Here is a 14,533-nt window from a genome sequence, read left to right as displayed (position 1 = left end):
TCTAACCTATACCTCTCTCTATCCCCCTCTAACCTGTCCCCCTCTAACCTATCCCTCTCTCTATCCCCCACTAACCGTTCCCTCTCTCTATTCCCCTCTAACTTATACCTCTCTCTATCCCCCTCTAACCTATCCCTCTCTCTATCCCCCTCTAACCCACCCCTCTCTCTATACCCCTCTAACCTTTCCCTCTCTCTATCCCCCTCTAACCTATCCCTCTCTCTATCCCCCTCTAACCTTTCCCTCTCTCTATCCCCCTCTAACCTATCCCTCTCTCTATCCCCCACTAACCGTTCCCTCTCTCTATCCCCCTCTAACTTATACCTCTCTCTATCCCCCTCTAACCTATCCCTCTCTCTATCCCCCACTAACCTATCCCTATCTCTATCCCCCTCTAACCTTTCCCTCTCTCTATCCCCCTCTAACCTATCCCTCTCTCTATCCCCCTCTAACCTATCCCTCTCTCTATCCCCTTCTAACCTATCCCTCTCTCTATCCCCCACTAACCTATCCCTCTCTCTATCCCCCTCTAATCTATCCCTCTCTCTATCCCCTTCTAATCTATCCCTCTCTCTATCCCCCACTAACCGTTCCCTCTCTCTATCCCCCTCTAACCTATCCCTCTCTCTATCCCCCTCTAACCTATCTCTCTCTCTATCTCCCACTAACTTTTCCCTCTCTCTATCCCCCTCTAACCTATCCCTCTCTCTATCCCCCTCTAACCTTTCCCTCTCTCTATCCCCCTCTAACCTATCATTCTCTCTATCCCCTTCTAACCTATACCTCTCTCTATCCCCCTCTAACCTATCCCTCTCTCTATCCCCCACTAACCTTTCTCTCTCTCTATCCCCTTCTAACCTATCCCTTACTCTATCCCCCTCTAACCTATCCCTCTCTCTATCCCCCACTAACCTTTCTCTCTCTCTATCCCCCAATAACCTATCCCTATCTCTATCCCCCAATAACCTATCCCTCTCTCTATCCCCCTCTAACCTCTCTCTATCCACTGCTCCCCTTCTCCCTTCATCTTTCTATTTAAACTAGGTGTGTGGGCTTATGAACAGTCTGTGAGCAGTAGGCAGTTATTCAAGCTTGTTTGGGTAAGAATTGACACTGGAAGATAATTGATACAACGATAATATTCTGTATATGGTTTGTATTTGTGTTGTGCCTTTGTATTGTGTATTTCTGTGATGTTTGAACGTGTGTGTGAGAGTTTGTGTGTCATATGTAGCCTACTTTATTCTATGGAGAGTGTAACTTTCCTACCTGTGGATCGGTGTCAAGCTGCCCTACTGACAATGAGTCACTGACTGACTGTTCCCTGGGCCTTTGTAGGAGTATTTCTGTTCCGTCTGATCGTGTGTGAGCATGATTGTACGTGTTGGTGTGTGAGTCTGTGTATGTGTGTGTTTATGTAGCCTACTTTAAACCTCCTAGTGTGTAACTTTACAGATCAGTATCAGGCTGCCCCACTGACTGACTTTTAGTGTGTGTGTGCGTATGTGTGCATCAGTGATGTAGTGGTAAAAAAAATAGGTGGTTTAACTCTGATGGCCGTTTGCGGCTTTTCATGTTGAATAAAGTAACCCTCCCCATGTTTTCATAGCATTTTTCCATGATAGGTGGGTAAACGCTCTGAAAGTATTCAGACCCCTTGATTTTTTCCACATTTTGTTACGTTACAGCCTTATTCTAAAATGGATTAAATTGTTTGTTTCCTTCATCAATCTACACACAATACCCCATAATGACAAAGCAATAACTGGTTTTTAGACATTTTTGCTAATTTATAAAAAATTAAAAACTGAAATATAACATTTACGTAAGTATTCAGACCCTTTACTCAGTACTTTGTTGAAGCACCTTTGGCAGTGATTACATCCTCGAGTCTTCTTGGGTATGACGCTACAAGCTGTATTTGGGGTGTTTCTCCCATTTTTCTCTGCAGATCCTCTCAAGCTCTGTCAGGTTGTGTCACGTTCGTTGAAGGACGGGTCAGACCAAGGCGCAGCGTGATATGCATACATGTTTATTTTAACTGAAATAACACCACGACAAAACAATAAACGAAACGTGAAGTCCAAGGTAGCACACACAACATACCTTAACCGGAACAAGATCCCACAACTAGACAGTGCCAATAGGCTGCCTAAGTATGGTCCCCAATCAGAGACAACGAGCGACAGCTGCCTCTGATTGGGAACCACACCGGCCAACATAGATCTATACATGCTAGATCCCACACATAGAAAAAGCACAACAAGGAATATACACACCCTGACTCAACATATAAGCGTCCCCTGAGTCAGGGCGTGACAGTACCCCCCCCCCCCCCCCCCCCAAAGGTGCGGACTCCGACCTGGACTGGACAAACACACCACTGATCTGGTGCGAGGAGCAGGCACGGGCCGGACCGGACTAGGAACACGCACCACTGACTTGGTGCGAGGAGCAGGAACGGGCCGGGCTGGCGACGCGCACCACTGACTTGGTGCGAGGTGCAGGAACGGGCCAGGCCGGGCTGGCGACGCGCACCACAGGCTTGGTGCGAGGAGCAGGAACAGGCCGGGCCGGGCTGGCGACGCGCACCACTGGCTTGGTGCGGGGAGCAGGAACGGGCCGGGCCGGGCTGGCGACGCGCATCACTGGCTTGGTGCGAGGAGCAGGAACGGGCCGGGCCGGACTGGCGACGTGCACCACTGGCTTGGTGCGAGGAGCAGGAACGGGACGGGCCGGGCTGGCAACGCGCACCACTGACTTGGTGCGAGGAGCAGGAACGGGCCGGGCCGGGCTGGCGGCGCGCACCACAATCTTGGTGCGAGGAGCAGGAACGGGCCGGGCCGGACTGGGAACACGCACCACTGGCTTGGTGCGGGGAGCAGGAACGGGCCGGACCGGACTGGCGACACGCACCACTTTCTTGGTGCGAGGAGCAGGACTGGGTTCCTTTATTAACCCCCGCTCCTTCTGCTGCCTAACCAGCTCCTCTCGCCGTGCCTCTACTTTTTCCATCTCCCTTTTAGCCTCCTGTAGCGCCTCCCTCTGACCGAATAACTCCTGCTCCCTCTGAGCCAACAGCCCCCGTAACATGGTGGCCTCCTCTCCTAACCTGCAGATCCGCCCTTTCACGGCCTCCTGCTGCCTCGTCGTGTACACCGTGTGTCCCCACCAAACATTTTCTTGGGGTTGCCTTTCGGGTCTCTGTCGTCGGTACTGTTGGCGCCGTTTCTCCTCTCCTAGCTGGGCATCCTCCTTCATCGCCTTCCGATAACGGACGGCCTCCTCCTCCGTAATTCTCCCCCAACCGAGGAGGACATCTACTAATGTAACCTCCTGTTGAGTCCCAGGCGTTTGCTCCTTCTCGGCACGCTGCTTGGTCCTTGTTTGGTGGGATCTTCTGTCACGTTCGTTGAAAGACGGGTCAGACCAAGGCGCAGCTGTATTTGGGGAGTTTCTCCCATTTTTCTCTGCAGATCCTCTCAAGCTCTGTCAGGTTGTGTCACGTTCGTTGAAGGACGGGTCAGACCAAGGCGCAGCGTGATATGCATACATGTTTATTTTAACTGAAAAAACACCACGACAAAACAATAAACGAAACGAAACGTGAAGTCCAAGGTAGCACACACAACATACCTTAACCGGAACAAGATCCCACAACTAGACAGTGCCAATAGGCTGCCTAATTATGGTCCCCAATCAGAGACAACGAGCGACAGCTGCCTCTGATTGGGAACCACACCGGCCAACATAGATCTATACATGCTAGATCCCACACATATAAAAAGCACAACAAGGAATATACACACCCTGACTCAACATATAAGCGTCCCCTGAGTCAGGGCGTGACAGGTTGGATGGGGAGCGTTTCTGCACAGCTATTTTCAGGTCTCTCCAGAGATGTTCGATCGGGTTCAAGTCCGGGCTCTGGCTGGGCCACCCAAGGACATTCAGAGACTTGTCCCGAAGCAGCTCCTGTGTTGTCTTGGCTGTGTGCTTAGGGACGTTGTCCTGTTGGAAGGTGAACCTTCGCCCCAGTCTGAGGTCCTGAGCGCTCTGGAGCAGGTTTTCATCAAGGACCTCTATGTACTTTGCTCCGTTCATCTTTGCCTTGATCCTGACTAGTCTCCCAGTCCCTGCCGCTGAACAACATCCCCACAGCATGATGCTGCCACCACCATGCTTCACCGTAGGGATGGTGCCAGGTTTCCTCCACACGTGACTCTTGGCATTCAGGCCAAAGAGTTCAATCTTGGTTTCATCAGACCAGAGAATCCTGTCTTTAGGGGCCTTTTGGCAAACTCCAAGCGGGCTGTCATGTGCCTTTTACTGAGGAGTGGCTTCTGTCTGGCCACTCCACCATAAAATCCTGATTGGTGGAGTGCTGCAGAGATGGTTGTCCTTCTGGAAGGTTCTCCCATCTCCACAGAGGAACTCGGGGACTCTGTCAGAGTGACCATCGGGTTCTTGGCACCTCCCTGACCAAGGCCCTTCTCCCCCGATTGCTCAGTTTGGCCGGGCGGCCAGCTCTAGGAAGAGTCTTGGGGGTTCCAAACTTCTTCCATTTAAGAATGATGGAGGCCACTGTGTTCTTGGGGACCTTCAATGCTGCAGAAATGTTTTGGTACCCTTCCCCAGATCTGTGCCTCGACACAATCCTGTCTCGGAGATCTACAAACAATTCCTTCGACCTCATAAACTGCTTACCAACGTAATTAGAGCAGTAAAAACTAATGTTTTGTCATACCCGTGGTGTACGGTCTGATATACCACGGCTGTCAGCCAATCAACATTCAGAGCTCGAACCACCCAGTTTATAAAACCTACTTTATCTTTCCCACTGTGTAACTTTACCTTACTACCTGTAAGTGGATCAGTGTCAGGCTGCCCCACTGACATAATGACTGGCTTTCCCACTTCTAGCTCCAAGTGAACATTCCTGCTCTACCGCAGTTAGGCTGCTTAGATTACAGGGAGAGTATGTGTCCATCACACACACACGCCTTTCTGCCCCAGTGCTCTATTTCCGTCCATAGAGACAGACCGACAGCTGTGGTCCAGAGTCGTGAGTCACCTATTCCAGCCAGTAGGACCCTAACACACTGATCAGGGCTGTGTCTCAAATGGCACCCTATTCCCAATATAGTGCACTACTTTTTACCAGGGCCAATGTCAAAAGTATACCAAACATTAGGAACACCTTCCTAATATTGAGATGCACCTTTTGCCCTCAGGACAGCCTCCATTCGTCAGGGCATGGACTCTACAAGGTGTTGAAAGCGTTCCACAGGGATGCTGACCCATTTTCACTCCAATGCTTCCCACAGTTGTGTCAAGTTGGCTGTATGTCCTTTGGGTGGTGGACCATTCTTGATACACACGGCAAACTGTTGAGTGTGTAAAACTCAGCAGCGTTGCAGTTGTTGACACAAACCTGTGTGCCTGGCACCTACTACCATACCCTGTTCAAAGGCACTTAAATATTTTGTCTTGCCCATTCACCCTCTGAATGGCACACATACACTGTCCATGTCTCAATTGTCTCAAGGCTTAAAAATCCTTCTTTAACCTGTATCCTCCCCTTCATCTACACTGATTTGAAGTGGATTTAACAAGTGACATCAATAAAGGATCATAGCTTTCACCTGGATTCACCAGGTCAGTGCATTCGGAAAGTATTCAGACCCCTTGACTTTCTCCACATTTTGTTACGTTACAGCCTTATTCTAAAATGGACTACATAGTTTTTTCCCCTCATCAATCTACACACAATACCCCATAATGACAAAGGAAAAACTGGTTTTTAGAAATGTTTGCAAATTTATTACAAATAGAAAACTGAAATATCAGACCCTTTACTCAGTACTTTGTTGAAGCAGCTTTGGCAGCAATTACAGCCTTGAGTCTTCTTGGGTATGACGTTTCTCCCATTCTTCTCTCCCGATTGCTCAGTTTGACCGGGCGGCCAGCTCTAGGAATAGTCTTGGTGGTTCCAAACTTCTTCCATTTAAGAATTATGGAGGCCACTGTGTTCTTGGGGACCTTCAATGCTGCAGACATTTTTTGGTACCCTTCCCTACATCTGTGCCTCGACACAATCCTATCTCGGACCCCTACGGACAATTCCTTCGACCTCATTGCTTGGTTTTTGCTCTGACATTCACTGTCAACTGTGGGACCTTATATAGACAATTTCAAAATTTCAAAATCATGTCCAATCAATTGAATTTACCACAGGTGGACTCCAAGTTGTAGAAACATCTCAAGGATGATCAATGGAAACAGGATGCACCTGAGCTCAATTTCGAGTCTCATAGCAAAGGGTCTGAATACTTATGTAAATAAATTATTTCTGGTTTTTATTTTTAATAAATGTGCAAACATTTTCACTTTGTCGTGTGAAGATTGATGAGGAACAAAAATGAATTGAATCCATTTTAGAATAAGGCTGTAATGTAACAAAATGTGGAAAAAGGGAAGGGGTCTGAATACTTTCCAAATCCATTGTATGTCATGGAAAGAGAAGGTGTCCTTAATGTTTTGTATACTCACTGTATAGGGAATAGAGTGCCATTTGGGATCCAGACCTGTGTTTAAAGTAGACCTTAAAATGTCTCTCATTTATTCAACCATTATTGAAAACTCAGGACCAGTCTTAATCAGAGATCAGTCTATGTGCATGCGTGCGTGTGCGTGTTTCTGTCTATGTGTCTGTCGATGCGTGTCTGTAGGCCTGTGTGTGAGTGAGTGGTGTGTTTATGTGTGTGTGTGTCCCTTTCATGTACATCTGTGTATGCCTGGGTGAATGTGTGGCTGGATACATGTAGTTGCTGCTGCTGATGGTGTGTGTGTGTGTGTGTGTGTGTGTGTGCGCTTGTTTAGTTGCATGATGCACATATGGGGCAAGAGCAGAGGATTTGCCCATTTATTTATGTTGTAATGGCCTGTTATGTCCCGTAACAGCGGGTGGTTGTGGGCTGTGGATGTGTATTTTCATGATGTGTGTGTGTATGTGTGTGTGTGTGTGTGTGTGTGTGTGTGTGTGTGTGTGTGTGTGTGTGTGTGTGTGTGTGTGTGTGTGTGTGTGTGTGTGTGTGTGTGTGTGGTGTAACATAGCCAGATGGCGTAGAAGGCTGAGACTAATCTAAACAGCTAATCTGGTTATAGACCCACCATGGTGTCCATCACTGACCGTCAACACACTGGTTACTACTTCAACACATAACACATAAGCTACTGCTGGCTATTAAGTTGACTTGTAATCTGCATACAAATATAGTCCATCACTGACTGTCAACAGGCTGGCTACTACTTAACCATGGAATATACTGTGTACTGCTGGCTAATAGGTTGAGACTTATCCTGTTCTGTACATACAAATGGCTTTTAGAGAATTCAGTGCACATCATGGATTCCATCACTGACTGTCAACACGCTGGCTGGTTACTACCAGGGCCGGATTACCGAATGGGCAAGCAGGGTTTTTTGTTGATAGTTGGGGGCCACCCAGATAGCATATGAACACGTCATAAGCAATGGCAAAATGTGTAGAGTTGCAGGAAATTCGCTTTAAAATGGCAACTTTTTCTCTCAGCCTCATGACAAAATTTGTAGAATAGCATTATAAAACTGCAAATTTTTCACTCTGCCCAATGGCAAAATGTGTTGAATAGCAGGAAATTAGCTTTAAAACAGCACCATTTTCTCTCAGCCTCATGGGAAAATGTGTAGAATAGCAGGAAATTAAGCTTCAAAACGGCAACATTTTCTCTCAGTCTCATGACAAAATGTGTTGAAATGCAGGAAGTTTTAGGAGTTGGGGGGCCCTCTGGAGGTAGGTGCCCCGGAGCCCCAAATGCGTTAGTCCGGCCCTGGTTACTCCTAGTACTAGTACTTCAACTCATAAGACATAAGCTTCTGCTGGCTAATAGGCTGACTTATACTGTACTATATACTGAAGGCCTACATGTACTTAGGCTTTTGGAGATAACATTGCATAACCTCATGGAGTCCATCACTGTCAACAGGCTGACACTACTTAGACAGATGACTATTAGCACCAACTGTTGGCTAATAGATGGAGTCAAATCAAATCAAATTTTATTTGCCACTTACACATATTTTGCAGATGTTATCACCAGTGCAGCGAAATGCTAATGTTTCTAGCTCCAACAGTGCAGTAATACCCAACAATACAAAACAATACACACAAATCAAAAAAATCGAAATTAAGAAATTAAGAAATATCAGAATGAGCAATGTCAGAGTCCGGAATGTATGATGGTGTGTATAGACTGTATGGACAGTATATGAATAGAAAATGTCTGTACAGCATTAGTTATATAGGATGAGCCTTCACTAGAATACAGTATATATATATATGAAGTGGGTAAATCAGTATGTAAACATTATTAAGTGACCAGTGTTTAATGACTACAGTGTCTTCAGAAAGTATTCACACCCCTTTACTTTTACAAAGTGGGATTAAAATGGATTTAATTGTAATTTTTCATCAATGATTTACACAAAATACTCTGTCAAAGTCGAAGACAAATTCTAAGATTTGTAAAATGGAATATGAAAAATAACACTAATATACTGTATCTTGATTAGATAAGTATTCAACCCTTGAGTCAATACATGTTAGAATTACCTTTGGCAGCTATTACAGCTGTGAGTCTTTCTGGGTAAGTCTCTAAGAGCTTTCCACACCTGTATTGTACAATATTTGCCCATTTATTATTTTCAGAATTCTTCAAGCTCTGTCAAATTGGTTGTTGATCATTGCTAGACAACCATTTTCAGGTCTTGCCATAGATTTTCAATGCAGATTTAAGTCAAAACTGTAACCTGGCCACTCAGGAACATTCACTGTCTTCTAGAGATCCTGGTTCGAATCCAGGTTCTGTCGTAGCCGGCCGCGACCGGGAGACCCATTGGGCGGCGCACAATTGGCCCAGCGTCGTTCAGGGTAGGGGAGGGAATGGCCGGCAGGGATGTAGCTCAGTTGGTAGAGCATGGCGTTTGCAACGCCAGGGTTGTGGGTTCGTTTCCCACTGGGGGCCAGTATGAAAAATAAAAAAATTATGTATGCACTCACTAACTGTAAGTCGCTCTGGATAAGAGCGTCTGCTAAATGACTAAAATGTAAATTGTCTTGTGTTTTAGGTTATTGTCCTACTGAAAGGTGAATTCTTCTCCCAGTGTCTGGTGGAAAGCAGACAGATCTAGGTTTTGCCCTAGGATTTTGCCTGTGCTTACCTCCATTCCGTAATTTTTTTTATCCAGAAAAACTTCCCAGTCCTTAACGATTACAAGCATACCCATAACATGGTGCAGCCACCACTATTCTTGAAACTACACTACATCACCAAAATTATGTGGACGCCCCTTCAAATTAGTGGATTAGGCTATTTCAGCCACACCTGTCGCTGACAGTGTATAAAACCGAGCACACAGCCATGCAATCTGCATAGACAAACATTGGCAGTAGAATGGCCTACTGAAGAGCTCAGTGACTTTCAACGTTGCACCGCCATAGGATGCCACCTTTCCAACAAGTCAGTTCGTCACATTTCTGCCCTGCTAGAGCTGCTCCGGTCAACTGTAAGTGTTGTCATTGTGAAGTGAAAATGTCTAGGAGCAACAACAGCTCAGCTGCGAAGTGGTAGGCCACACAACCTCACAGAACAGGACCGCCGAGTGCTGAAGCACGTAGCGTGTAAAAATCATCTGTCCTCGGTTGCAACACTAACTGCCGAGTTCCAAACAGCCCTGGAAGCAACGTCAGCACAAGAACTGTTAGTCGGGAGCTTCATGAAATGGGTTTCCATGGCCGAGCAGCCGCACACAAGCCTAAGATCACAATGCACAATGCCAAGCATCAGCTGGAGTGGTGTAAAGCTCGCCGCCATTGGACTCTGGAGCAGTGGAAATGCGTTCTCTGGAGTGATGAATCACGCTTCACCATCTGGCAGTCAGATGGACGAATCTGGGATTGGCGGATGCCAGGAGAACGCTACCTGCCCGAATGCACAGTGCCAAATGTAAAGTTTGGTGGAGGAGCAATAATGGTCTGGGGCTGTTTTTCATAGTTCGGGCTAGGCCCCTTAGTTCCAGTGAAGGGAAATCTTTACGCTACAGCATACAATGACATTTTAGATGATTCTGTGCTTCCAACTTTGTGGCAACAGTTTGGGGAAGGCATTTTCCTGTTTGAGCATGACAATGCCCCCTGTGCACAAAGCGAGGTCCATACAGAAATGGTTTGTTGAGATCGGTGTGGAAGAACTTGACTGGCCTGCACAGAGCCCTGACCTCAACCCCATCGAACACCTTTGGGATGAATTGGAACGCTGACTGCGAGCCAGGCCTAATTGCCCAACATCAGTGCCCGACCTCACTATTGCTCTTGTGGCTGAATGGAAGCAAGTCCCCGCAGCAATGTTTCAACATCTAGTGGAAAGCCTTCCCAGAAGAGTGGAGGCTGTTATAGCAGCAAAGGGTGGACCAACTCCATATTAATGCTCATGATTTTGGAATGAGATGTTCGACGAGCAGGTGTCCACATACTTTTGTTAATGTAGTGTATGGAGAATGATACTCAGTAATGTGTTGCCACAAAAGCTTCAAGTTCCTTGGCGTACACATCACTGACAAACTAAAATGGACCACCCACACAGAAAGTGTGGTGAAGAAGGCGCAACAGAGCCTCTTCAACCTCAGGAGGCTAAAGAAATTTGGCTTGGCACCTACAACCCTCACACACTTTTACAGATGCACAATTGAGAGCATCCTGTTGGGCTGTATCACCGCCTGGTACGGCAACTGCACCGCCTGCAACCACAAGGCTCTCCAGAGGTGGTGCGGTCTGCCCAACGCATTACCGGGGGCAAACTACCCGCCCTCCAGGACACCTACAGCACCCAATATCACAGGAAGGCCAAAAAGATCATCAAGGACATCATACAATGTGATTTTCTGGATTTTTGTTTTAGATTCCGTCTCACACAGTTGAAGTGTACCTATGATAAAAATTACAGACCTCTACATGCTTTGTAAGTAGGAAAACCTGCAAAATCGGCAGTGTATCAAATACTTGTTCTCCCCACTGTATGTATATATTCTTAATTCATTCCTTACTTAGATTTGTGTGTATTGGGTATACAGTGGGGAGAACAAGTATTTGATACACTGCCGAATTTGCAGGTTTTCCTACTTACAAAGCATGTAGAGGTCTGTCATTTTTATCATAGGTACACTTCAACTGTGAGAGACGGAATCTTAAACAAAAATCCAGAAAATCACATTGTATGATTTTTAAGTAATTAATTTGCATTTTATTGCATGACATAAGTATTTGATCACCTACCAACCAGTAAGAATTCCGGCTCTCACAGACCTGTTAGTTTTTCTTTAAGAAGCCCTCCTGTTCTCCACTCATTACCTGTATTAACTGCACCTGTTTGAACTCGTTACCTGTATAAAAGACACCTGTCCACACACTCAATCAAACAGACTCCAACCTCTCCACAATGGCCAAGACCAGAGAGCTGTGTAAGGACATCAGGGATAAAATTGTAGACCTGCACAAGGCTGGCATGGGCTACAGGACAATAGGCAAGCAGCTTGGTGAGAAGGCAACAACTGTTGGCGCAATTATTAGAAAATGGAAGAATTTCAAGATGACGATCAATCACCCTCGGTCTGGGGCTCCATGCAAGATCTCACCTCGTGGGGCATCAATGATCATGAGGAAGGTGAGGGATCAGCCCAGAACTACACGGCAGGACCTGGTCAATGACCTGAAGAAAACCATTAGTAACACACTACGCCGCCATGGATGAAAATCCTGCACACACGCAAGGTCCCCCTGCTCAAGTCAGCGCATGTCCAGGCCCGTCTGAAGTTTGCCAATGACCATCTGGATGATCCAGAGGAGGAATGGGAGAAGGTCATGTGGTCTGATGTGACAAAAATAGAGCTTTTTGGTCTAAACTCCACTCGCCGTGTTTGGAGGAAGAAGAAGGATGAGTACAGCCCCAAGAACACCATCCTAACCGTGAAGCATGGAGGTGGAAACATCATTCTTTAGGGATGCTTTTCTGCAAAGGGGACAGGACGACTGCACCGTATTGAGGGGAGGATGGATGGGGCCAGTTCTCCCCACTGTATGTTGGGAAATTGTTAGATATTACTGTACTGTTGGAGCTAGAAGCACAAGCATTTTGCTACACATTTAAGTAATTTAGCAGACGCTCTTATCCAGAGCGACTTACAGTTAGTGAGTGTATACATTTTTCATACTGGCCCCCCGTGGGAATTGAACCCACAACCCTGGCATTGCAAGCGCCATGCTCTACCAACTGAGCTACAGGAGGGCCTACACCCGCAATAACATCTGCTAAACACGTGTATGTGTCCAATTAAATTAGATTAGATTTGATATTGGATTTGCCCCAAACACAACACTTTGTATTCAGGACAAAAAGGGAATTGCTTTGACAATTCTTTTACAGTATTACTCAAGTGCCTTTTTGCAAACAGGATGCAGGTTTTGAAATATTTGTATTATGTAAAGGCTTCCTTCTTTTCACTCTGTAAATTAGGTTAGTATTGTGGAGTAACTACAATGTTGTTGATCCAACTTATTATGTAACTTAACTTATTATGTGACTTGTTAAGCAAATGTTTACTCCTGAACTTATTTCGGCTTGCCATAACAAAGGGGTTGAATACTTATTGACTCAAGACATTTCAGCTTTTAATTTGTAATTCATTTGTAAACATTTCGAAAAACATAATTCCACTTATGGGGTATTGTGTTTGGGCCAGTGACAAAAATTTTCTATTTAATCCATTTTAAATGTGGAAAAGATCATGGGGTGTGAATACTTTCTTTACCAGTGCATTGGGAAAGTGTTCAGAAGGTGTGCTTTTTACGGAGGAGTGGCTTCCGTCTGGCCACTCTACCATAATGGTCTGATTGGTGGAGTGCTGCAGAGGTGGTTGTCCTTCTGGAAGGTTCTCCCATCTCCACAGAGGAACTCTGGAGCTCTCTCAGAGTGACCATCGGGTTCTTGGTCATCTCCCTGACCAAGGCCCTTCTCCCCCCATTTGCTCAGTTTGGCCGGGCGGCCAGCTCTAGGAAGAGTTTTTTTTATTTATTTTTTTACCTTTATTTAACCAGGTAAGCCAGTTGAGAACAAGTTCTCATTTACAACTGCGACCTGGCCAAGATAAAGAGTATTGGTGGTTCCAAACTTCCATTTTACGAATGATGGAGGCCACTGTGTTCTTGCGGACCTTCAATGCTGCAGACATTTTTTGTTACACGTCCCCAGATCTGTGCCTCGACACAATCCTGTCTCAGAGCTCTACGGACAATTCCTTCAACCTCATAGCATGGTTTTTGCTCTGACATGCACTGCCAACTGTGGGACCTTATATAGACAGGTGTGTGCCTTTCCAAATCATGTCCAATCAATTGAATTTACCACAGTTGGACTCCAATCAAGTTGTAGAAACATCTCAAGGATGATCAATGGAAACAGGATGCACCTGAACTAAATTTCGAGTCTCATAGCAAAGGGTTTGAATACTTATGTAAATCATGTATTTCTGTTTTGTATTTTTAATACAATTGCAAAAATTTCTTAAAACCAGTTTTCACTTTGTCATTATGGGGTACTGTGTGTAAATTGATGAGAAAAAATAAATATTTAATCCATTTTAGAATAAGGCTGTTACGTAACAAAATGTGGAAAGTGAAGGGGTCTGAATACTTTCCGAATGCACTGTATGTACATAGGGCAGCAGACTCTAAGGTGCAGGGTGGAGTACTGGGTGGTAGCTGACTAAGTTCAGGGCAGGTTCAGTATTGGGCGGAGGCCGGCTAGTGGTGACTATTTAACAGTCTGATGGCCTGGAGATAGCTGTTTTTCAGTTTCTCTCTCCCAGCTTTGATGCACCTGTATTGTCTCCGCCTTCTAGATGGTAGCGGGGTGAACTGAGGTCCTTGATGATCTTCTTGGCCTTCCTGTAACAACGGGTGCTGTAGATCGGGGGTTCCCAAACTTTTTCACTCAGGCCCCCCTTCCAGCATTGGGGAACAACACGGTTTAAAGCTTATTTCCTGCAATTCTACACATTTTGTCATGGGTGGAGAATTTATTTTCCCATTTAAAAGCTCATTTTCTTGCAATTCTATTTTGCCATGTTTAACCTCTTAAGGATCGGACCCTTTTTTTTCATTTTCGCCTAAAATGACATACCCAAATCTAGCTGCCTGTAGCTCAGGACCTGAAGCAAGGATATATATATATATTCTTGATAGCATTTGAAAGGAAACACTTTGAAGTTTGTGGAAATGTGAAATTAATGTAGGAGAATATAACACATTAGATCTGGTAAAAGATAATACAAACAAAAAAACATGCGTTTTCTATTCATTTTTTTGTTCCATCATCTTTGAAATGCAAGAGAAAGGCCACAATATAATATTGCAGTTTAGGTGCTATTTAGATTTTGACCA

This window comes from Coregonus lavaretus, assembly GCF_964263955.1.
Source record: "Coregonus lavaretus genome assembly, contig: HAP1_SCAFFOLD_910, whole genome shotgun sequence".
NCBI lineage: Eukaryota > Metazoa > Chordata > Actinopteri > Salmoniformes > Salmonidae > Coregonus > Coregonus lavaretus.
This window is presented reverse-complemented; position numbering follows the sequence as displayed.